The 26,409-nt window shown below is 39.8% G+C and overlaps 1 protein-coding gene across 4 annotated transcripts in view; it reads left to right on the forward strand.

Moving 5' to 3' along the window:
* The first annotated feature begins 613 nt into the window (after window positions 1-613).
* The window catches only part of ZMYND11 (zinc finger MYND-type containing 11), a 110,182-nt gene continuing 84,386 nt past the window's right edge, over window positions 614-26,409 (forward strand). For all 4 annotated transcript variants that reach the window (XM_059818490.1, XM_059818492.1, XM_059818491.1 and 1 more), the window contains exon 1: window positions 614-739. The gene's annotated coding sequence lies outside the window, so the exon portion shown is untranslated. The remainder of the gene's footprint in view (window positions 740-26,409) is intronic.

Raw genomic sequence — 26,409 nt, forward strand, 5'->3', positions numbered from 1 at the left:
ACTTTTCCATTTTCAGAAACTTTAGAATGTATTTGCTTAGACATTTATTATTAATAATATTTATCTCACAGTCCATATAAAAGCAGGATAAAATGTACATGTTTTCTTGCTACTTACATATATATATGCACCTACAAATTTATGTATTTCATATTACTGTGTATCTCCCAATCCTGCAGTGAAAGTGTGGATCTACAGCTCGCAACATATAGCCAACTCTGAGACAGACCACTGATTCTGTATGTTTTAGTTTCTGTTGCTCAAGGTGAGTATCCACTTTTGAAAATGTTATCTGGAATTTCTCCAAGTTGGACTTCATGATAGAAGGAATTTGCCTGTATCAGGGCCAGATAGGCGGCACATTTTTCCTCTGCAATAAGATAGGGTCCAGACCTAAGAGTATGATAAAACACATATATAATAAATAGTTAAAGATCCGTTTCAAATGTATTATTAAAAAAAATAATAAAAGAAACAAACAGCAACTCCAGCAGACACCACTAGAGTTCTCCTTCTCCCAAATATCCCTAGCACCATCCTAAACCCTGTTTACCCCAGAAACCTGAACTGTGGACAGACAGAAGAGGAGAGAGAGAGAAAATTCAGACACAATAAAACTCTGAGGGGAAAAATATGTGGAAGGAGGAGGCAGCAGCGGCCTGGGGAAGGGATTGAAAAGTTTCCCCTGGCTTAACTTCTCCCCCCCCTGCAGCAGCAGAAGCAGCGGCAGCAGCACAAGGTGAGAGAGACTTTTAAGTCTGGGGAGGAGGGGTGTGTGTGCGGGAGGGGGGGTGAATTTACAGCCCTGTGGATATTTCTGTGTCTGCCTCCCTGGCTTTGGGGTGCGAGAGACGCCGTGTCTCATGCTGGGTGGATTTTTTTTTTTAATATGATGGAGGATTATAAACATGGCGCCTTAAAAAAACTACAAAATCATGTACACACTGTTCCAAGGAGATGGGGGAGAGGGGACAGGAGATGGGCTGGGCACCGGGGGAGGGGGCAATCCTGCCCCGCGGGGTGCCATATGGGGAGGGGGGAGCAATTATACTTAATAATAAAATGTGTGGGGCCGCGGGGGGGGGGGGAGAGAGATGGAAGGTGGCATTTTATTATTATTATTATTATTATTATTTCATTTTTCGGAGTGGGAAAGATTATCTGGCAGCCCGCTTGGAAATCGAGGAGGCGAAGGGGACGGCGGCGCAGCGCGTGTGATTATTAACGGCGATTATTTTTGTTCCCACACCTTTCCCGGTCGGATTTCGGCTGGGAGGCGGCGGCGGGTCCCCCGCGCCCCCGTGCTGAGTTGCAGTCAGCCCGGGGTCGGGGCGGGAGGAGATGGGGTGGGGAGACGGGCGCACAAGAGAATCGCTGCCTTGAACGCTCCGTGCGGGCCTGCAGGGAGCGGGGGAGCCGGGGACTCGCGTGAGAGGCGAGGCCGAGCGGGGTGTGGCGCAGCCCGGCCTCAGCCCCGCCACCCCCCCTGCCCCACTCTTCTCCCACACGCGGGGCGACCGCTTTGCTCCCCACTCCGCCCCCCCTTTCCTTTCTCTCACACCCCACCCCCCCCGTCGTCCCCGCATTTCCTTGCTGGGGTGGGGGATGTCTACTTGGAGGACGGGTCTTGGCCCGAGTAATGGCAGCTGCTCGACAGCGCCGAGTCTCCACAGGAGAGAAACGGCGGGCCCCCGCAGGCCGGCCGCGGCGGGAGAGGGGCCATGGCTCCCCTTCCCCGCGGGGGGGAAGAGGAGGGGACGGGGAAAGGGGTGAACTTAGAGCCCCAGCCTTCGTCCCCCGGGCGGCTGCGGGCGGGCTGCGCCACCCCCGCGGCGGGGACGGCCTTACCGCCCGGCGCTGCCGAGAGGGCCGGCGGGGGCCGGGGGCCCCTGGCTTCCCGGATCGCCCTGCTGGCGGAGCGTCTCGTCCTCCGGCATAGCCCTGGGGGCTTCCTCTCCTCCCCATCTGCTCCGGGGTAGGACGCGGGGGGAAGAAGGGGCCGATTTCTCCGCTCTCCTCCTCCGGCTCCCCCCGCTGTGGGCGAGGGGCGTGCGGAGAGCCCGGCTGCCTGCGGGCCGGGGCCCTCCCGCGCCCTCCGGGAACGGCTCACTCTCTTCCCCCCGGCCAGAAAGGGCCCTCCCGGAGCCCCGCCGGACTCGGCGGTCGGATTTCGGGGGAATATGAACTCGTGAGAGGCTTGCTTTCGGTGTTTTGGGGGGTTTTGTGTGTGTGTGTGTGTCCCCGAAACCGTGTCTCCAGATAACTCCCCTCGGTTCACTTTGTGAGGTCTTTTCCTTCTTTGCCGACCTCAGGGGCTGTCCAGAGGTTTATCTGTCTCCTCTTCTTTCTGTTACGGGGAAAGGATGCGAGCAGAGGTGCCGGGTTTCCTATGGCAAGGACGATGGCGAGCTTCGGCGCACTTTCCTGACCTTCCCTGCATTTCCGATAACAGTCCCCCTATAAAATACTGATATTAAGGACTGGAGAAACTTTGTGTGTCTTCGGGGGCTTATCCTGAAAACAGCAGACTTTATTTGGAAATTTGGTTTTTGTCTTCTGCGAACACGGCAAACAGAACTTTATAAAGGCTAGAGCTGGGTGGCTTGAGCAGAGAAAAAGGGGTGAAAAACTATTTGATTTGGTGCTGCTTGGTTTTATAATTGTATAATTTGGCATTTTAATATCCTGGAATCGTCTGCCACAGTCTCTGTATTGTAGGGGTAATATTTGTTGTAGTTTTGAGAGGGTCTTACTGCAGTGGAAGGGACCAAAAGTAGAAAATGCTTTCTTGTACTAGCTATGCTGATTTTTTTGCACTTCTGTTGCTATTCTTTGTAGGAAATTGCTTAATTCTTTAGGGGTGATCACTGAGACAGGTGTTGGGAGGGGGAAAGAGTGGGAGTGGAAATGCCAGTTTGTGGTTCGGGTTGCAGTCCCTTGGGTTCTTCTAGTCCCTCATCCTTCAGCGTGAAGGACCTGGCATCTCTCCACATTCTTTTATTTTTTTAAATTTTGTTATCAACCATTCTGAGTGCACTACAGAAAGTCTTGAGGGAAGTAGACCATTTGCTGACTGCTGTTTTGTATAAAAGTGAAAGTACCCACAAAATAATTCCCAGCGTGGCTGTATGTTCAATGCCAGCTTTTCCATGCCTAAACAAACCCTCTCTGCTTTGACCAGATGTTTGTATGGGGAAGGGAATGGTTCATGGGCTAGGTAGTACAACAGAGAGCACTTTATTTTTCTGATGATGAGTTTGGTTTTAATGAGTGGGGAAAAACACTTACTGTGTTGATGACTCTTTGTTGATTGTGCTATGGATGGTGGTCTCTGCTGTCAAGAAGAGGCATCTGCAACTGGTATTTGGTATTGGGTTCAGCACCAAAGGACTGAGTGAGAAGAATGACTCTTCCACTCCATCTCATGAGCTGGATAGTGTGATGAAAACTACCTTGTAAGGGGAGTTGTGAGTGTGTGGATGTTGGCGGGGGGGGGGGTCTTAAGACTTTGGTGGTATGCTAGAAAATGCTCTTATTCCACGGTTTGGAGCTTTATAACACTGATTTAACAGGGAGGTGCCCTCCATACCAGTTAAACTGGTGTATTTATTTTTTTTTAATCTAAGCAAGCACTTACAGCTATTATTTTTAAATATAAATGTAAAACAAAATTGAGTTTGTTCACCATGAACTGAAAGTAATTTGTCTTAGTCCTTATGTGTTGTGAGCCAGAGCAATACTTCTTAACTTTTCAGGAAAAATTGAACACTACAGAAGTAACAATTTCATGACTCTAATTGCTGTGCACGCAATATGTGACTCCTAGGTCGTTTGCTGTGTGTCCATACTATTTGTAGGTACTAGGCAGTCTGTATGCAGCTAGCGTTCAGGTTGCCTGGGGGTCCCCCCTGCCCTTGTAGCAGAGTGGGAGGGACTGTTTAGGAAAGACCTGAGGCTTCTGCAGGGGAAGCGCCTGGATCATCTTTTTAGCCTAACATAATCTCAAGAGCAAATGAGATGGTGAAAGGCTGTGAAGTGTGCTCGGCATTTCCACTTTGCAGGTAAATATAACCTACTGGGTGCTGTTAGTGATGTGGAGCTCCTGGCGAAGAAAACGATGTGGATGGACAATGAATTTGGCCTCAAACTCACCTTGAAGTGGCTTAGCCTACATCTAGACTGTTGTGCATTTCAACCAGTGAACCACAGCTTGGGGACCACTGAACTGTGCTATCTGCAATCTCTGAATTAGGATGAAATACTTCAAAAAGAAGTAGATAAAAGACAACATTTGAAGATGTTTTCTTGATTTTAGGCATCTAAACCTCTCCATAAATGTCTGCATTGTCTAGTTTGTTAGAAAATTATATCATTTCACACAATTTGAGGATCAGGGGAAATTTTGGAATTGGGAGACTTATATTGGAATTGAGTACCCACCTTCAGTCAACTGAAGTTCACAAATTTTGGACATACCTGTAACTAGTTTTGATAGTTACTGCCTTCCACAGTCTTTCAGAACATTTATCTGTGGAAGTGTGTAAGGACTTCAGGCAGTGAATCTGTCCAGGATAAAAGTTCTGAAAGAGGGACAGGGTGATCTTGAAGATGTCTTCAGTAAACTTCTGATTTTCTTCCTAAGTGGCTTTTTAGCTAGCTCCAGAGTGACATAAGTGTCAGTAAAATAAGTCTTTTATCCATAACGTAGGTTGTTACAAATGCTGTCAAACTAAACAAAATTAATCTATGCAAAGTGTGTGTGGCTCACATCAGTGATGAACTTGGTTCATAAAATGCTGAGTTGTTCAAAATGACTGGCCAGATGCATACAAGGGTTTACTTTCCTGAATGAGGTAAAGTAGATGGGTTTTATTTTTTTGCAAGAGTTAGGTCAAAATTGTTGGAGCAATTCTCTTCCCCATGTCTATCCTGTAAATATATACATTTCTTTCAAATCCTAACCACTGATTTTATTAATTGGGGTGGTTTTCTTTCCATGTAATAGGACTTTCTTTAGTCATCCTTGCACTGATTGTTTAGGAGCTAATGTCAGATCATGTTCTTTATCTGCAGGGCATTTTTTGTGTTGCTTTTTGTTGGCTTTTTTTAGTCTCAGGATGTGATGAACACTCCCATAGTACTCGTGTAGTACTTGGAGAGTGGTGCCCTTGGTAGCTGGGCAGTGCAACATATGTCATCTTTCATATAGCTCATACATTTTAGTCTGTCAGTGTTGCTTGTGCTAAATGTTGTGAACAAAGATTGTTCTTGTCAGGTTCTGGATGATTTTTGATCAGTTGAATGTAAATTTAGCTCATAATTGGGTTATTGTTCTAAGGTTTAATCTGCCAGTCAGGAGAATATAGCCTGCAAAATAGGTAGTTTATAAGATGAGGTAATGATTCCATTTTGCAGGAATTTCTCAATAAGTTAACTCTTACATTCCTAAAAAAAGTTTTCAGTGTTTTTCAGTGCAGTATAAAGATGCAAATTCAGTAGTGGCGAAAGAGTATCTTGTCATCTACACAAAATGCAAAACAAGTGTGGAAAACTTTTTCTTGAAATAAAGCTCAAATTTGTCTTTAAATGGTGGAAAATAACATTTCTCCAAAAAAACCTTCATTCCTGGGTGTAGTGGAGGTAACTGGAAGTAGAGTGATAGACACCAGGGTGGCTGTGTACAGTATAATAAACACTGTGGCCTCTAGCCTGAACGGGTGAACTCCTGTGGCACATGGAGCTCTCTGATTTCAGAGGCCTCTCTGCGTGCATCTCCCTGCGACACCAGGGCTGGGTTGGGACGATTTTCTTTCCGTATTTTCAATTCTAGTCTTTGCACATAGTTTTATCATCTGTTTAAACCAATGTCTGCCATCAAGTTAATTAAGCAAGCCTGAACTCTGTCTTACTATTTAATTATTTTTAACTAACCTGTGAATATTGAATTATATGAAGAATTTTTTTTAGGGGTAAAACTAGACAAATAACTGCATAATGGATTTTTAGCATTATTTTTGTTTCAAAAGGAGTAAATAAGCTACTTGTTCCAACTGTACTGTTTCACTGAGTGTCTGAAGTCATGCTAACACATGCAGTTGGCTTGAAATGCTTTTTGATGTAAGATGGCTGCAATCAATTTGTTTAAATACACAAGTTATTAAAGGGTGAACTAACTTGAATCATAAGCTATGCTAGAAGCTGATTTTTTCCTTATGTTTTAGTAAGATTTCATTCATATTTTTTATGTCTCTCTTCTGTTTTTTTCTCCCTGAGACAAACGGGGTCTTTTAGTCTTGTGGGCAGGCGACAGCAGGCACAGTGGTGGTACACTGTGACATGTCCATGAACCCAAGTTAAAGCTCATGGTGTCTAATTTTAGGTCAGCCGGCTTTGGTAATACCCCGTCAGAGCCTGATCCTATAGCTGTACCACATAGATAAATCCGAAGTGTAGTTATTGAGAGTTTTATGTACAAAAAGACTGGTTTTGGTTTTCTTCCAGTCTCTCATTTTCCACTTCAGTAAAGTGCAGAAGTTTCTGCTGTGAAAGTATAGAGACATGTAATTTGAGTTTAAAGTAAGTTATTGGTTAAAATGGCAGGACCATAATATTTGTAATTTCAAAATTACAAAAATACTTAAAAATATAAGTAAAATATTGTTACTGGTGTACCAACAGTCAGAATATCTTTGCATATACCTTTACACTATATTCAATGTTAAATTCCAAGATTAAATAATTGCAGAACAAAACATTGTGAATTAATGATTATGACTCTTCAAACAACTCTCAATTGTAGTATGATATAAAACTAATTCTTAACAAGTAATTTTAGCACCAGAGACAGTGAAATCTGAAGTGCTAAAATCCACTATTGCTTAAAAAATGAAGTCAAGCATACCTACAAAAATACAGTAACATCCCATTCACCCTTTGTGTGGAAATTGCGTTTTTTGCATGCAAAGAACTGTTCTCACTGTGTTAATTCATTTTTGTCCGTAATAGGATACTATTGATTTGACATCTAGTAATTTAAAAAAAGAAGCGTTAAACATATTGCTGTTTACCTCTCATTTCCTCTATGCTTCATTTCCTTTTCCTTTGTTAGTATGTTAAAAATAAACACGAAACCAAGTTGCCTTATATTCAGATATATGATTTTAATGCAGCTGATTTACTAATGTTTTGGTTATAGACTGTAGGAGTCTGCTAGTAGGTGTAGCACTCAAAAGCAGCATTTTGGAAAGTGGGTATTTGTACTTTGATCTCATGCACTTACAGCATGGTATTATTAACTGGCCTTTTAAAGATAGGTGGATGGGAGTCGCGTGCAGTGAGTCAAGGGATGTGGTACTTAGTTCACTAATTTTAGCAGAGCGATTCTTATCTTTCAACGTTAGGTTTTATTGGAACCTTTTGGAAAAGCGATGAAGTGAAACAAAATGGAGTTGAGAGAAAATGATTAGCAGAATCCCAAAGTAGGTAGAAATAATATGCAGTGAAAAATAAATTAAAAGGATGTAAGATATGTTTATTGCTCAACAAATCTTTGACAAGATTTGAGAGACGAGAGCTTTATCTTTCTTAGCACGCTATCATCATTTTCTGTTAAGTCTCACACAACATCTATGCATTCAGTAAGAGAGGATCTCGCACTACAGATACCTGTTTACAATTACAGATGCTTCTCAAGTCAGAAACCAAGTAACAGCCAGGTCTGCATTGGCTGTTTTTGCCTTATTACTGTTTTCTTGGTGTCACTGCCAGTAAAAGAAAACTTCTGAAGAGGAGATAGTCTGTGCCTTGCATAACATTGCAGTGCGTGCGTTCACATGCACAAATTGAAGTGGAAATTTTACCTCAGAATGGTGGGGGTTTTATTTCTCCAGTTTTCCTTTTGGTTGGTTGTTAATTTTGTGATCAGTATCTTCTGACCTGTCATTGACTGCAGAGACAAGCTTAAACCCAGTGTTTATGCATAATCCCCTCTCCCCAACCAATTACTTAAAATTCAGGTTCAAAATTATACAAAATCAAAACAAAAGAATTGCTATTTCATAAAATGTAATCACAAGCCACTGATTGTTCACTGATGAAAATTGATGATGTTCACTGCAGAAAATTAATTGTTACCAATAGATTAATATTAATATAATGATGGAGACCTTGATCATATAAGCACTTGTTTCCCCCAGGCATAAAAATGCATAGGCCTTGGAGCATACTGATGAACCAAGTTTATTTTCATGAAATATTTTTAAAAATTAAAACTTTGTGTGCAACTCCAATATTCAAGGAAGAACACAGTTAATATTTGTTTTGCCTATATGATTTTATGTAATGTTATATTTTTGATTCTTCTACTGGAGTATGCAATGTTACATAGGCATTTTTCATGCCTTTTGAATATCAACAGTATGTCTATTGTTATTTTACACATGCTAAATTTTACATTGATGATTGTTCCCATTGAAGTTAAGGCACTTTTCCTACATGTACGTTAGTCTTTGAATGAATTTACAGTATCTATGAAAAGAACAGAGGAAACATGGGTAATATTTTTCTATTAGTGACTTTTAACATTTTCTGTGTATCTTAAATCCTGTATGTTATAGAAAGCCTTAATTATAAATAAAGGAAACTGGTAAAAGAAGAAATACAAAGATTCTTACTGGAAAAACTGATACCATTATGAGAAGAAAGGTTTATTTTTACATTAGGAAAGCTAGGAAATGGATACATCAGGAAACTGAGGATTTCAACATAGTTTCAAAATTATTGAAATCATGTATGTGAAAGCAAGTTTAATAATCACATGATTTTATTTTATTTTTTTAATCACAGAACAGAAATTAAAAACCTGTGAATTCTGAAAATTACCTTGACTCATCCTGTTCATTAGCATTTACCTGCAAAATCTAGGCAATCCTTTTTGCTCCATGCAACGAAGAGTTTAGAAAGAGTAATGTCTCTTCACCTTGTGCTTCTATTCTTTCTTTGTTATGCAGTTCAGAAATCTCAGAAAACTTTTTTCCTTTCTGTATTAATTAAAAGCAAAGAATTGTTATTAGTTGTTTTCACAGGAACCAGACTGGCACCATTTTTAGCTTCATATAAGTATAGTTGAGACTTCAGGACGTTCCTAAGAACCGACTGCATGAACCTTTTCTCAGGAAGCTGGATGTTTCAGTGTCAGTCATTATGTGCAAGCTGACATCTGAAGATAATACAGCACACTGAGTAATTTGGCATTGACAGTAACATTTTCTCAATAAAAAAGGAGAATTTTAATTTTTTTCCACCAACTGAAATAGCCTGCTGAAAACTTTTCTTGGTCATGGTAAAATGTGGAGAAGAGTGAGAAGGGATGTACACTTTGCTCATTGGTAACTCACGGTGTCTGACCTCTTATCAGTCTGACTAGAATGTAATGTCAGGTTGTTTAAAAGCTGCCATATTAAAATCTTGTTTGTTTGTTTGCTTGTTAAAAAAAAGATTGTTTCATTTCACTGACATATCTTTTTGAAGGAGAGTGCTGATGCATACCTGGAAGCATTTCAGACTGACAGTGCTGGAAAGCGAGAAACATGGACACTCTCAATCTGTAATTGCATCTTTCAGTTTTGTAGCTTTGTCTTCTTCTTCTTCTTCTTCCACTGACCTGAAGTAAATAGACCTACAGAAAATATTTGTTGTAAGAAAGAGAGTCTTCCTTTTCCTGTGCACTTTCCGCTCTGCTGGCTCCCAGAAGGCTTCTTTATAAAACCTCCTAATTGGAAGCATACTACTAACATCTCTCTGATTCCAGACATGAGGTCTCCTCTTGTTATTGTACTTCTACCTTTTAGGAAATACGGATTATCAGTCAAGTATCTCCAGGTGCCAGCTTTATTAAGTTTTCTAATCTATGCTGACATTCTTTTTCTCAATAGTTTTAAAAAGTTTTATAAGAATAACCCATTTACAGGTCATCCAAGTATAAGCCTAACTTGTAGCACTAATTTCTGAAGACATGTAGCTTTCAATAAAATGGAATGGTTTTTGTCCCTTATAGTGGCACAGGAAATATTAATAAATACCAGCTAAAGCTAATTGGTGTCGCAGATGCTTTGAGTACAGGTGCATCAAGGAGCCTAGAAGCAGAACGTGGTTTGCTCTGCCAAATTAGTGGATAAGCAGTTACAGTGCTTCCTGGGCCAGTGGGAAGGATTGGTATCCAAATTTCAGCTTGGCTCTTCCTACATGAGGACTGCTTTTCTTGATCAAACCAGCATATTGTGTAATCCAGAGTCTTGTCTCCAGCCATTGCGAATCTCAAATGTCTCCTAAAAAGGTGCCAAAAATCAACCAATTTTCTGATGTAGAAAGCTATAGAATACTTTTTTCCATACTAGTTCCCAAACAATAGTAATTTAGATGATGGTTTCTGCTTTTACACATAGACAGTTTTTATTTATTCCATTTTGGAATGTTTTAAATTCTCTTTACTGTAATAACTGAACATTTTAGCTAATAATGTTAAAACCTACTCCTTTTTAGGTCAAGCCTGTTCCCGTCCTCTCCGAATGCCTTGCAGCCTCCCACTGCAGTGCTCTTTCTCTTCTAGCACTTACCGAGAGCTCCTTCCTTGGTTGCAGAAAAGAGCCATGTATACCTGCCTGTCCGCACAGTATTTGTTGGAGATAAGAGACCTTGAGGGGCGGGTTAATGAAAGGCCATAGCGGTTGTCTGTTGAGTGCAAATAAGAGCTGGGAAATGCACGTATGAAAGGAGGAAAGGGACAGTTTGGCATGAAATGCACGTCAAGTGAAAGTCGAGGTACACATGTCACAATATATGTGAGAGACGAGCAGTGTCTTTGCTAAGATGATTTGGTGCAGCACTGTTGACTTTAGTGGAGCAATATTAGTTTACACCTGCAGAAGATTTTCTCCTGAATATCTGGGAATGAGAATATATAATGAAGTGTTTACGTATGAGTGACAGAGAGAGAGAGCGTACGAGAGTGAGAGCGCATGCATACATTTTCAGGCCTGATTGATTATATGGAAAAAAACCTGGAGTTGAAAGAACATTATTTTAAATTAACACTCATTATCTTCACGCGTGAGATAACAGTTCACTTTGGACGAGATCCTAGCACCATTATGTTTCTTGAGCAGAGACTGCTTTTTCCTTGAATGAGGTTATTCAGTATGAGAATGGCAAAATGTAGTCAGATCTTTGACAATAAAAATATACGGTTTAGTCACCATATATTAGAATAATACTGTATTATTTCTGTCAGGAAAACATGGAATTTTTTTTTTTTTTTTAAATAGATGGTTACAGTTTCTTTGAAATGTAAAATAAAAAGTAAGATAATCCTTTTTTTGGATCTCTAATCTCATGCTTGGAGAAGCTTGCAGCCATTTTAATTCATGCTGCATTCATTGATCTAGCAGTTAGATTATTTAATCACACGGCAGCTAGGTCATCTACCTATCGGACACTGTTGAAGAGTTTAGTAATGTACTTTGGGTTATTGGCTTCTAAATGTCACTTTTGAAGAAAAAAAAAGAAAAAAAGCAAACAAGCTATAAACACCCCAGTTAAGTTATAAACAGTATAAAGGAAAACGCAATGTGAATTCATGGTCTTATCATGCAACTCTTTTTTTTTCCTGTACATAATATAAGTACAAAAAAATGCACATCATAGCAAACAAAGGAAAAAAAATCTGATTTTGATCTTCTTTGGCAGTTCTTTTGCTTTTAAATACAGAATTTTGCAACATTAAGTCATCTAATTAGGCAGCAGCTTGCCATTAAATATTTTCATAGCAGATGTAGTTTGTGAGCATGAAAATGAAAGACACATTTTAAGATTATAACCCCAAATAACTTTCTGAAATTAAAAAATACTCAAAAAATGGCTTATTCTTTAAGTATAATCTTGTAAAAAAGTGGGAAATGTCTATATTTTAGGTATTCAGCAGCAGTAGGAAACTAATTTCCTACATTGTAAGTGTTGCAATAGTAGAAGCCCAGTGATCTAGATGTATAAAATGGGAGATAAATGTGGCAACAGCTAATATGTGGCAGTGAAAAGCGGAGGAAAAGATTGTCGTGCTGCCTTTAAGTGTCCTGTATTTTCTGAGAGGGAGCTACTCACAATGAAATAAACCACTTCTTGGTATGCGATAGGCAAGTATCTTGTATAAAAAGAGGCGGTAAATTCTTTGGCAGTGATGCATTTGGCAGCGGCGGTTTTTAAAGGGTCACCCGTGCACTTTTCAGTTATTTCCCTACAGAAATGAAAAGGAAAGTTCATGCTCTTCTGAGGTATTGTTTTAGCTTGTCTGAATGCAGGTGGAACAAGAAAGTCATGTTTCATATGAAGATGGAAACTGTATTTCCCTCTTGTTAAATGAAAGCTAAGAATCCCAAAATGCTAATTCCGTCTGTCTGTGTCTGGATCCCTGGGCTTATTTCCTTGTGCTTTCCTGATGTACACTGAAAGCTTTGTCAAATGAGCGGTTATGATCATGTTAAGTATCTCTCAGTGTTGCTATACCTTCAGCAGAGAGACTCTAAACAGAGGAAGGGGTCCGTTGTTCATCTTGTTTGCAGTGTTTTCTTAATAAGCAAATTATTCAATGGTTTCATTCTCAGACTATTTTAATAGCTCCTCTGCTTTATTATATTCGTCTATGACAATTTTGGTACAACTTCTTGTTGTACTTTCATCCAGGCACTCTGGGATGTGATTACTTTCTTTAAGTAACACACCATAATGTATATACATGAGGAGTCCAACTGTAGAGGAGGAATTTGACTAAAGGTTTTATGAATGCCATCCCATTGCTGAGTAAGACCTCAGTGCAGCAAGACAGGTTAAATAGGGATCTGATACTTTTGCTCCCGTTCTTTTGGAAGAGTATTGAATAGGCTGCAAACTCAGACGAATGTGCTGTGTTCACACTGTGTATTTGTTTACCAGTAAATAGGGGCTTCAGTCGTGGAAGGAAACTCAGCGAGGTTAAAAAAAATTGGTGCTGAAACCCAGCTTCATGGCAAAGCAAAATGAGAACTGAGTGATAATAAAAGCGGAAAGTCAGTGTTAATGCAACATACTTGCAGTTGTTTTTGGGAGCTGAAGATGCCTCTTGAAAAAGGTTTTGGGTGGTTGAGTTAGTTTAGGAGTCGTCAAGGGAAAGGGTGTTTAGCTACGGGTAAAGCAGGCTGAAGCCCTCCTGCGCGGGAGACTTAACAAGTATCCGTTGAGTTCAGTCCTTTCTGGTGGGTGCAGTGGCCAGATGATTATCAAACAAATAAATGAAGTACAATATTACAATGGGTTTCAAACCTTTTCATGTCTATGTTACTAAACTTAAGAAACAAAAGAGCTCTTGACAGTTTGAAATTACAGCCCTGTTTTTGAGCATTTCTTCCGAGTTCCACTAAATTAATGAAGTTAACTGAACTGCCAAACTCGGTGGAGAGCTGCCAGTTAGCCGTTGTTGCAGGAACCCCACATCTTGGGAAGAATATGCTGCTTTACAATTGCATTGTCTTAAATTTAAATGATGACCTTCACTTCCTGCATCTCAGGCTACAGCAAGCTGCAATGGAAGGCAGCACTGAGAAGGTGTTTGCTAGTGAGGCTCTAGGACCCTTGACCCTTATCTAGGTATGCTAGATAGTTAAAAAGTGATAGATGATGGTGTACTGTGTTTGGAAATTTCATTTAAAGTATATATTTATGTACTTATGTTTTTGACTCATCCAAGCCACTTGTATGATCTGTTGGCACTGTCCACGTCCACAAGAGTAAGGATGCTTGCCCTCTCGTCCTGGCCAAGTTCCAGTTTGGGTAATTACATTCTGACTACCTACATTTCTGTAAAGTTTCATCTGGATTTTGTTATTGTTGTTTATTTACATAGTAATGCATATGTACTTGGCAGTTTACAAAATAACAGCACAGGATAAAAAAGTTACTAAAATCTCTGCTCCAAATTACATTTAGCATGAATAAATATAGTGTGGCATGATACAGTACAGAAAAAATACAAAGTGGCACATTCAGTAATAGCATTCATAGAAGAGGTAGGTTTTCAGAGTTTATGAAACAGAAGAGAAAGTGCAATCCATGAAATGCAAGTGTAAAAAAAGACAGCAAAGGGGTGATGGAGACAAAGGTGAGAAAACTAGATAGATCTAGGAGGAATGAGAAAAGAAACATGGGATGAGGTGTAGTTCAATAATGGCTTGCAGAAGACACTCCTGCAAAAGCTGGTACACCATGGGTTAATTTGCTGAGTAGTGTGCACTGTTAAACATGATATATTGTGCAGCAGGAATGGATATAATGCACTGGTAGGAGAAATGATACCTGTCTGTATTGTAGTTAAAACTATATATATATATATTTACAGCATTATTGGGCATGGATTTTACATGTGTATCAACAAGGGAGGGGGGAGTCAATTTATGTGGTGGTATGTATACATGTCAGTAGGACTCAGGCAATCACAGATCTGCACGTGGCAATCATCTGCTGGTGCAGAGATGTTCTTCTTCTACATACACAGGCACATTTTGTCATTTACCACTCAGTCTCTCAGGATCCTGCTTAAATTACAGTAGGAAAAGCTTGCTGTGTGTTACTGTAGAGTAACAGGTAGGTGAAAAAAAGAACTCAAGCCACATCCTGTTTTGGAGAGTTGTTCTGTAGAAGTACGAACTTTAAAGCTGCAAGCTTACTCTTAAAACTGATTGATATTGATAATCAATATTAACCTAGAATGGATTTCCAGAGCAGTTCAAAATAATGCAATATTAGACCGTACTGCATAACCATAGCAGTCTAATATTTACAGGAACTGTCCCAGTGTTCTTCCAAAAATACTTAAGTCTGCTTAGAGACGCTTCATCTGCAGCCCAGATATACCCCATTTGACACAGATACTAGAAGTACATGGAAAAAAGTTTTAAGCAGTTTTCATTTTGAAAATGCTTTCAAGAAAAATGTTTCTGAATAGTACTTGCGAGTGAAATCATACTCATCTCAAATAGATTGTTCACAAAAAGAGGGTTTTGGTTTTTTCTTTTTCTAGAAATGGAAAAAATGGTTTTGAAAATATCTTGGAATTTGCATATTAACATTGATGTTTCTTATTGTTACTTGTTTTTACATGACTTAATTTGCTAATAAAAGTAGTACATAATATGCTATTTACTTAGGCAAAAGAGAGATTTAGGACAATGCGTGTGCTTTTGAAAGTTGCAGTTCTTCCTATTTTTATTTTGGTCTGTTTAACATTTTTTGGGATATCTGTCTTGGCATTGTTTTCGGAAAGCATTTCAACAAAAATATTTTTCACTTTAGGTCACAGATACACAGTAGTACTAAACTTTTAAGCTCTTATCTAGCAGTACTACACTGATAACTTATTCTGACCTCCTTTAGCTCCTGTGTAACCCAACTTAAATAATTTTACCTATTTCTTCTGGATCAAGCCCACTGAAAATGCCATCACGAACCCTTGTGATAGCAGCCAGCTTGTCCTGTGTAAGTGAAAGGGTTGAAAACCCATCTTTCAGTGCTGTGGGGCAGACAGGCATCTTACCCATTCAGCGGTGTCTGTCTAGTTGGCTCTTTTTTTGTCATCTGTGGGCTTTTTTTATGGAAAGAGGCAGGAATACTTCAACGAGGAAAGCCATCCAGCACTCACATGCTGCGCATTCTGGGAATGAGATCCATGTGGCTTCTTACCATTTTTTTTCCCCTCTGTATCATTTATTAAAGCTGTTATGGGATATCTGCTTAAGGCTAAAAGAGTTTCAACGCTCACTTAGCCTCATTAAGGTCTTGGGCTTGGTGTTTACTAGTTCTGCTTTCATCAAGGCCACTTCCTCAGAGGCTTTTGCAGGAGATGCATATGTTCTTATGAATGACCTTCTTCATTTCTGCCTCAAATCACGGTAGAATTATACTTTTTAATCAGCAGGTTTTATTTAATCTCCAAATTTTATTCCTGGTGTTCTGCTTCTAAAGCAGAATTTGGTTTTTACACTTTTATGCCGGGGGTTATCTACTTCTATATTCACACATTCAGACGCTTCAGGCTATTCATGTGTGTTTTCTGAAGGGTTTAACAGTTCAGCCATTTCCACACAGACTGTTACAGTCAATTGGAGACTGTGTCAAAATTTGCTATCAGACTGCTGAGATGAATCTCCTGCTGTTACTACAGTGTACTTCTCCAGAGCACACAACATTGTTAAGAAATAGTTAAGATATTGGAGATGATGCTATCTGGAGCTCCGTCCGTACCTTCACCATGTGCTGTAACATTACTCAAACCTATATATTGGTAAAGAAGTGCTGGAGTGGTTTGTGCAAAAGACTCCGGGACCTCAGGTACTTAGTGGCCAGGTGTAGTTTAAGTCACTGTGATAAACTATACCTGTGCATTGTCACTCAAAAAGAGAAATAGAGGTGATATACCAATAGGATTTTTTTTTTTTATGTATAGTTCATATTTATGTTTTCTTTTTGATTACTTTGCTCTCCCTCAGAATTTCTGGAAGTTTCCTGAGTTTCATTTCTGTGGTTGGGAGGAAACTGAAAGTGGCACAGTCAGTCTGTACCATATATACTTATTCATAGCAGAGATACAAGACTAGTCTGAAGTGAAAGGACATATATGTAGCTTATTAGTTTGAATATGCATGAAGAACTCATGTCTCAAAGAATTCTGGTTACTGGTAAGCGACCTGTCTTTTTATTTTAACTATAAATTTAAACTTTGAAAAATGAATGTGCGTAGACTAGTGATGTGCTTTATTAGGTTAAAAAAAGAACAATCTTTTAACAGGAAAACACTGTCACAGGGCAGACAGCACGGGATTTCATTAGTATTTATGGATTGCTAAACTGCAATTTAAAAGTCACATTTCTGTCTCAAAAAGTTTTCCACAGTAGTCATACAAGTAACATTAAACAATGTCATTTTAGTTTGTTTACTTGGGGTCAGATTTTCAATGATTAAAGTGATTAAAGTTGCAGGGACTCTCTGCGAAGGCTACACTACTTAGCTGCCATTGATTTTAGTGGGACTTTGAATTAATGTTAGTTCTGAAAATCCCACCACATAGGGACCTCATCTCTGTCTTTGGACATCTTTGAAAATCAAGCCCTTAGGACAGTTAACAGCATTCCCTGGGTTGTTTCAGTGGTTTTCTCTTACCAGTTCCCCATTTTACTCTGTTCAGGAAGGTCCATCAATTATAAACAGCATTTTGTAGTAATTTCTGAACTTAGAGTTCATACCTGTCAAGAGGGATAGACTGACAGAAGAGACTTGGCCTTGGCTTTCCACGTAGTATTGTAGTTCTTTGCTCTAATAACAGAAATAGTTCTTAGGATAATTCTTTTCATCCATAGATGTTTAAGTGCTGCACAAAGGGGATTAGTGTAATTAGTTTTGCCTTTGGAAATGGTAATACGGAGATACTGCAGTGACTTGCCTGAAGTTAACCAGCACAGGAGGAGACTGTACCAAGTTAGGAGCCCTGGCGCTCAGTCTACTTGCTTCAGCAAATGTAGTTTCAGAGTGCTTGATCTAGCCGTACAAAATATCCAGACGAGAATCTTCTAAATGTAATGATTTGGTACTTAAGCAGTGTGAGTCATGTTCTGGGATGCTGGCAGTGTTTTTTTGTGGTATTTCCGTTTCACATTCAGCTTCGGGGGCTCAGCGGGGGCTTTTGGTCTGGTTGCCATATGAAGTTCATCAGGGGTGACAAGTGAAAGCAGCTTAATGTGCTCATGTTATTTTTGTCTATAGTAGAAATTTGTGATGGGGACTATTTCTGTTTTGCATAAAGCCACCAAAATAATGCATTGAGCAGTAAGCTAACTGGAGATGCCCAGGACTATTCACAGCAGAATAGCCTGGGTAGTGTTAGTTGTTGGATGTAATTATTTTGATTTCACTGGGGGCAGAGGCTAAAAACGACTTGTCCGACTTCTGAAACTGCACACCCTGGTAATTGTGATGCTGAAGTTGGGTACCTCCACTGGGCCTTCCAAACACAGCTTTTTGTGTAGTGGTTCCCCAACTGTAAAATGAAAAAATTAAAAAATAAATCTTGCATAGTGCTGTGAGCATAAAAACATTCAAGGCTACAAGATCTTCAGCCAAGATGGCTTGCAGAAAAAACACTAGTAACCTTATCCAGCTTCTACTCACCATGGAGTACTTACCACTCTTCTCTTCTTGCTTTCTCAAAATTGGCTGTAGAGGAGGGACACTGGGCCATGTTGGATGTGTGTGCTATAGGTACTACGGGAGCTCTTGGCCCAGCTTGTTTGCTTTTTTCTAGCCCGTCACTTAGAGTGGATTACAGTAAACTGTAGAGGCAGGAGAACAGACATGTGGTCTGTCTGCCATAAATTAATTCTTGTAACTTGCTTAGCTGAGGTTTATTCCTGATCCCAAAGGCTAGAGACTATTCCCTCCAAGGATGCAATTAGCCAACACCTATCTTGAGAGCCCCCAAGCTTAGGACACATTTCTTCTTAGGATTCCTTCTCTTGGGCACAACAAAAAGGCTCCCCAAGGAAGACCCAGGATACTTAATGTTGTCTTCAAAGTAAAAGATTCTCAAGATTCCTCATAGCATACTCAGTCCTTCTAGTCTGACCTTGATTTGGAGAAAGAAACAATATTTGTGGGCCTCACAGGTATGTTAGATGGGAAGGCAGCTGTTTGAAACATGAAGGTCTGTTTGCTGAATCAGTAAAATATCTAATCTTTATTAGTCTCATTTATAGTCTGCTTATATTAATAAGCTAGGATTTAGATTTGTTCTGAATTAGATGTTGACATTTCTGTAGTGTTCCAACAGAGAGGCTGAAACTATGCTGTTACCTACGTTACCTTCTCCATCTTTAGCTCATGAGTATCCCATGTATATGAGTAGCTTCATGTCATACTCGAGGAGTTCAGTAAATGTGTCTTTGATCAATCCCTATGGTTCTTATGATGTCTATAAATGTGTCTAGAAGGAGGTGACTATGGAACAGAGTAAAAAGCCACTTAATCCACAGACCAATATTGGCGTGAGGATGACTATATACAGCCAGTCTGAATAAATGCAGATTGGAAACTGAGCTGTAGTTTCTACTCATTAGCATTTCAGGTGGAAGAACCTGTCATCATGTTTACAATAGATGAATACAGTGTCATGGCTGCTTTTCAGTGTTTACTGTATAGGACAAGTATGGCCAAACTTACTCACCCGAAGGATTACATACTAAAATTCCTATATGAATAAGAGCCAAAACCCCCATACCGTATGCTTTGGAGAGCTGAGAGCTCCCAAAATGCGGGCTGGGACTTGTCTCAGCATTGAGTGCTAGGGTGATGTTTGCTTCACAACCCTTGTTGACCTGTTTCTTCCAAATCCAATAATTTGAATTTATTCAACCACCACTGCATCAGCATGGCCCTGCTGGAGATAGATGACTGGCAGCCTCATGGGAACCACACCTGCAATATTTTGAGCCAGGAGCTGTGCACTGGCCACCACTGGCTTCAGCAGCTCTTTATGGAGCAGGTGAGAGTAACTCATCAGGTTTCTGAAATGACTAACCAGTCATGCTGTCTCACTTCTGTGCTTGTAACAGATTTTAAATATACTTCCCTATGGCATGATTTCCTCCCTGTAAAATAGCAGTATCAGCACTTTGCTATATTATGAGGCATTTGAAGTACAAATTAGAAGGGAACAGTTGCTAAAGCAAACGCTTCCATTTTATTCTGAGGACAGGTCTGCTTCTAAGACCAGAAGCAGATGAAGATAATATGCCAATACTCTTCGCACTAGAAGAATAGAAAATTAGAAGTAAGAAATAGTGCATGTTATTTTTGTGGGAGCAACGGATGGAGAGAAAGTGGTTTTAATATAAATGAAGGCAAGTGCAAAAGTAAAAGGCAAGCAGATTTAATACACTAAATTGTTCAATGGAACTTCAAGTTGATGGTACCCCTGTAGTGGCAGGAAACGAAATTGTGCTTAAGCCATAGAAATCGTGGAAAATGCTTGCTACTGTGATTTTCGGATTAAAGAAAGTGCTACATTAAAGGTAGCAAATTTTGTACTTAGTAACTAAATGAATTTTATTTTGAAATTGAGAAAGTGCAAATAACTTGTGAAAGAATGTCACAAGAAGTAGCATCATCTTCCTCAAGAGAAAAATCTTCCTTAAAACCTTCAACAAGAGACAACAAATCTTGCTAGCAATTCTCTTACCAGTACTCTACTACTATTTCTTCATTCAGAGTGAATGTCTCTTCTCTGGGAAGACTGAAATGTATTTCGATTTACATTTGCTCATAGCCCTTTCCTTACTTTTTGCCATAACATCTGAAGTTCTGTTGTCATCAGCGAGCTGAGGCATTCCCTGCGATAAAATCTGGAACTGCCTTCATAGCTTTTTAGAGAACTGAATGTTGTTGTTCTTACAGAAATTGTCAGGTTTCAGACTTGAGCACAGAGGGTGCTTGTGCTATAGAACATGAGCCCTACGCATGGAAACACCCTCTTGTATTTCTTTCTTGAGTGCAATTAAACAGGAATGGCTTCTGCAGTGTTCAGTGATTGAATCTGAATACCCGTTACTCAAGGATGACTAGAGAGTACTATAATCAGAATGTGTATGTTGGGGTTTTTTCCATTTTACAAGAATAAAGACAATTTATGAACTGCTAAAGGATATAGATATGATAACTTTTTTTAACTCAGGTTAAGAAACTTTTCTGGTGTCATAGCAAGTCTGTAGCACTGCCAGGAATGGAATTGGACATACCTGCAGGACAGATCTTCTTAAACAAATTTATTTGCTATACCGTTGAAGCTGGCTGTCAGCAACTGGCCATCCATTGTCATTTCTGCTTAAAACAGATAGGAGTGGCACATGAGACAGGAGACTAAAATAGTCAGTGCAATCTTCCTGCAGCTCAGCTTTTCTATTTCATAGACTTTTAGTGGATTCTTCCAGGGTGCTTATCAGGTTAGGCAGTCTTTTTTTAATTCTTTCTCAAAAAATAGTTGCACGGATTTTACACAAGCTTTTCCTTTTCTAAAGAAAAACAACAAGAAAAAGTAGACTGAGAAGAAAACTTTCTTGTCCAAGATTGTAAATGATTAAAAATAGTGTTTTTTAAAAAAAATTGAATAAATGGAGACAATATAATTATTTTTCACATTTCCTCATGAAGCTTACTTGAAACACTCCCAATAAAAAGAAGTACTACATTTTTAAATAATAAAATTTGCTTTCCAGTATGTACTTCTGTTGCTTGCTTTCTTCTAGCTGTTAGCTGTGGCCAATTAAAAACACAAGTCAGTTTATTTTTTATTCCTTGTAATTAGCATTTTCATGTTCACTATATGCACTAAACTTCCAAAGCAGATTTGGGGTGATTTAAAAAATATTTGTAATTTATTCATTAGTACTGCTTTTTAGAAAAACTTTGAGCTTTTTGAGATGCTGGCAAATGGGAAATAAAAGGAAGTAAGGACCACCAAGAAAATCAGGCAAAGCGCAGATGAAATGTCCCATATCCCTTTCCCACGATTGCAGGAAACAAGATATAACAAGGAATGGGGGGGATGTCAGGGAGGTGGCCTATAATCCTTGAAGAGGCTCTTGGTGTGGGAAAATGACTAAAATAACTGAAGTCACCGGAGAAGTACTCAGATACTATGGCTAAGTAGAACAGCAGCGAGCAGGTCGTGAATGTTGGAGGCATCATAGAATTAAGGGTACAAAAACTGTATCAAAGTGATGGATTACCAAAGGAAATTAAGTGCCCCTCATTTGCAGAAAAATATCTAATTGAGTAGAAGAGAAATATGACTTTTTTTAATCACAAGAGAAAAAAAGATGAAGTCCACTACTCCTCCTGGATGAGATCCAGAAAAGGCAAAGCTGAATTTTGATCACAAATTTTCATAGTGATGATATGCCTGTTGTGTATGATTCTGAATGTCTTTACCCTATTTGTAATTAAAGTAGATCTGCACCTTGTAACATCCCAAAATTGTTAGGAAGGCATTTCCAGTAAGTTACGTTTTAGCTGTTACTGTCTGCTTCAGTCCCTTTCAGAATTACTAAAAAATCCATGTATCTTCCAACTAGTTACCCTATACCAAATGGATTTTTTTCCTTCAAGAGGAAAAATCGAGTCTCTCAATTTTTTTGTACACTTGTGTGTTTATCATATAAATGATAAGTCCAATGCAAAAGTCACATAATTCTTCATGCCATTATATTATTTCTTGTTTCACCGTCTGCTACCTCCTTTGCTATAAAAGTGAAATCTCTTTGTAATACACTTTGGATTTTTTTTTTTTTTTTTCAGATTGAGCGTTTCAAAGATGCTCTGTGAGGGAGAAGCAATTTATGTGATGTGGCTACATTCTTAAGCTGTAACAATGATAAATTAGTAACATTGCTTTAGGAGTTTGCAGTCATTTTGCTTTTGATATGATTTGAAGAAATGTATTGCTTAAACTTGTTTTGTTCTTCACATACCATAGAAACTTAATAGTATGGTTCTGTACAGATTCTTGACTGAATTATGACTAGATTTGTTCCTTAGTCTGGCTTACTGGAATATATTAATGTATACATATCAAATTTAATTTATTTCCTTGGCAGTGCTGTACATTTGTATTTGATTTATATTTACAAAGCCAAAATCTTATAATAAATAATAGAACCAAACCACTTGCATAGCTTTCTTTTTGATCTTTTTTCCTATTTGCATAAACATTACTGCAAGCTCCCGGACTGATACCTGTAGTAAATGGATGTTTGACGTTTTGTATTTTTCTACCATCTTATCTGCCTGTTTATCCAGCCACATAGTCCAGTGTCTCTTCCAGAACATGCTTATTCATAAAAGCTATTGACTGTTGTGAGGATTGAGACTGGAGGGCTGTAGGCAGTGATGAGATGTGAAACTTCAAACACATATCTTTAAGATATCCATCTACCTGATTTGCTGCTCTGCTGAAAAGAGTGTTTATTCATCTTGGTTATTTTTGAAATGAGTTTCTTGATTTTTAGGAGAGAGAATATAACTGGAGCTGAGAATTGAATTGAAACTCTGCTTTTCTTAAAATGGTATTATTTAGAATTCATGCCAGAACTTTTGATTTATGTATTTTTCCCATACGCAGTCTTCTAAAATAATTTCTGTAATCCCTGGGATTAATCTCTGGTGCAAGATTATATCTGATTCGTGATGGTGGAGTAAGGGAAGAACAGAAGGGGAGATGGATCTTGGAGATTTGTCTTTGCTATTTACAGATCTTGGGCAAGCCCTTTAAGCTTTCAAAGCTTCAACTCCCCCTGCTTGAGATTGTGGGCAGGGTTTTGAAGTTCCTCGGAAGGTCTAACAAAAAACTCCAACTTCTTTAGCGTACCAGGAACTACACCAGAGAAAATTAGTTACTCAGCCATCCAGTCTTAGCATCTTTTCTTGAAGGGTTATCTATGAGCTTAGGAAATCAAGTATTTTTCTGGTTTTTGGATAATGCTTGGTAATTTAGAGCTTAGAGCTGTGTATCTTATGGCAAGTCCCATACTGAGTGTATTGGCCAAATGCATCCATTTATGGTTTGAACTGTGGGATTTCGCAGTGGAATCAGCTTGGTGGACATGAACTGCCTCCACAGCAGTGGAGGATAACGTTTTCTCTTGGAATTAGCCTGAGTCATCCCACAGAATAGCTCTCCTGCCAGTTTCTACCTGTGTGCAGCTCCTGTTACCATCCCCATCATCATGCTGCTTTTTGAGAACAGTCATGCCATGCTGTCTCCCATGAAAGCCTTTTGCACTCCCCTTCTCATGGGGACCTGCTGTAGGAGCGCTCACCATTTTACTCCCTGTCCTTGTGAGGCCTCTCCTTTGCCAGGCGCATGTGAGTAAGAGCCTTTATTTTCGTGTTTGTCTTTATGCTCGTGTGTGGTGGTGGTGAGCATCTCACAACCATCTCCTTCCCTCTCTGACTGGTTTGGACAAGCCAGCTTCTGTCCTGGTGTAATTCTAAACCACCATATGCTATTTCCACTGCTTTCCTACAGTGCCATCAGAGGAATTGTCACCTTTTGCGTTTAAAATGTTAGGAATGAAGGCCGTTTACATTTTTGCCTTTAACAACATATTTGAAGTATTGAAGAGTTGATAAGCTCTTTAACTAATCCAGAGCTTTGTGTTAGTAATTAAAAAAATGAGTTGTGCCAGTTTTCGTCAGAGCTGAAGGTCACTGGAGGCATAATGTATTAAGAAAATGTAATACACAGTTTCCCTTCTCCAGATTCTTTTGTGAAAATTGAAGTATGTATGTTTTTCACAAATACTTGTTTTTGTAAGAATTTTGCTTTCTTTGTTCAGTAAAAATAAAATTAAATAACACTGTAAATTTAATTCTTTCTTACTTAGGGATGAGGAAGAATGAAATTCCAGGTGCAAACCAATGGGTGATAATCACAGTGATGAACATATTTTCACTGGAGGTTTATATAATGCACAGGACAGTTAGTTTTTCTTGCCTAGTGTGATCTTAAGCTTTTGCATTTGGTGGATAAGCGAGGCACACAGACACCGGCTTTCTAACCCTAGGGAGCGTGCAACTGTCAGGGATTTGAGGGTTTGAATCATTTAGAATAAGTATTTAATTATTCATGCAAGTGCCACCACTCCTGTAGGGCGGGTAAGCACCCCCTAGCCTGGGCTGTCCATGAGCAGGTCCAGTGTCGGTGGGGAACATCTTCTTGCCATGGAGGTGCTGCTGAGGGTTCTTCGAATTCTGGGTAAACCACGTTGTAGTCAAGTGCCCTGGTGAATCACACCTTTATAATTCAAATATTGAAAGGTCCTATTTTAATTCAGGTAAATGACTGTAAATACTAAGCTAGAGACTTTACAAATATTTGTTTTGAGTTGTACATCTGTTGGTTATCCTACAGCGATCCATAAATGCTTGTACAGAACCTAGGTGGACATTCACAATTGTTAATCACTTTGTGTTGGGTATTTGGCCATAGGATAATTCAGTTAATGACATTAAAATGACTTGGGCTTTTTTGAAAAAAAAAAAAAATCTCAACATGTTTAGCAGCATTGGTACGTACCTACAAACCCCTGAAATGTGGCCCCAACTCCCACTGTATTACCTCAAGTAGTGGATAACTATCAAAGCTTCACCTACCTTTCTGACACTAGGATTTTAATGAGTCTTCAAAATACGCTGTGTCCTCACTGAAGACAAACCTTCATTCTAAAGCATTACCTTGTTAACATACTTCTGCCATTCTGCCATGTTTTTTAATGTAGGGACTATAATGTCTGTCCAAATTCACCGCCTGTAAAGAAAATCTATCCTTGTGGTGTGTTTAGCTTGGCATTGCTTATGCACAGAATCACCAAATCACTAAGGTTGGAAAAGACCTGTAAGATCATCAAGTCCAACCATCAACCCAACACCACCATGCCCACTAAGTCATGTTCCACAACGCCACGTCCACACGTTCCTTGAACACCTCCAGGGATGGTGACTCCACCACCTCCCTGGGCAGCCTGTTCCAGTGTCTCACCACTCTCTCAGTAAAGATATTTTTCCTAATATCCAGCCTGAATCTCCCCTGGCGCAACCTGAGGCCATTTCCTCTTGTCCTGTCGCTAGTCACTTGGGAGAAGAGACCAACACCCACCTCTCTGCAACCCCCTTTCAGGTAATTGTAGAGAGCGATGAGGTCTCCCCTCAGCCTCCTCTTCTCCAGACTGAACAACCCCAGTTCCCTCAGCCGCTCCTCATAAGACTTGTGCTCCAGACCCCTCACCAGCTTCGTCGCCCTTCTCTGGACACGCTCCAGCACCTCAATGTCCTTCTTGTAGTGAGGGGCCCAAAACTGAACACAGCATTCGAGGTGCGGCCTCACCAGCTCCGAGTACAGGGGCACGATCACCTCCCTACTCCTGCTGGCCACACCATTTCTGATACAGGCCAGGATGCTGTTGGCCTTCTTGGCCACCTGGGCACACTGCTGGCTCATACTCAGCCGGCTGTCAGTCAACACCCCCACGTCCTTTTCTGCGGGGGAGCTTTCCAGCCACTCGTCCCCAAGCCTGTAGCGTTGCATGGGGTTGTTGTGACCAAAGTATTTGTGTGCAAACATGGCAGATACTGTTTTTCAATGTTTTGCTATTGTGCAGTACTTCAAAGAATTCCCTTGTGTCGTTTCATGTATCACTTAGTCATAAAAAAACCTCTGTGAATATACATTGTGGGAGCCTCAGAAGAGTGTTAATTGTATTCTGCTGCAGTGGTAGCCAGAAGGTCAG

This window comes from Gavia stellata, chromosome 6, assembly GCF_030936135.1.
Source record: "Gavia stellata isolate bGavSte3 chromosome 6, bGavSte3.hap2, whole genome shotgun sequence".
NCBI lineage: Eukaryota > Metazoa > Chordata > Aves > Gaviiformes > Gaviidae > Gavia > Gavia stellata.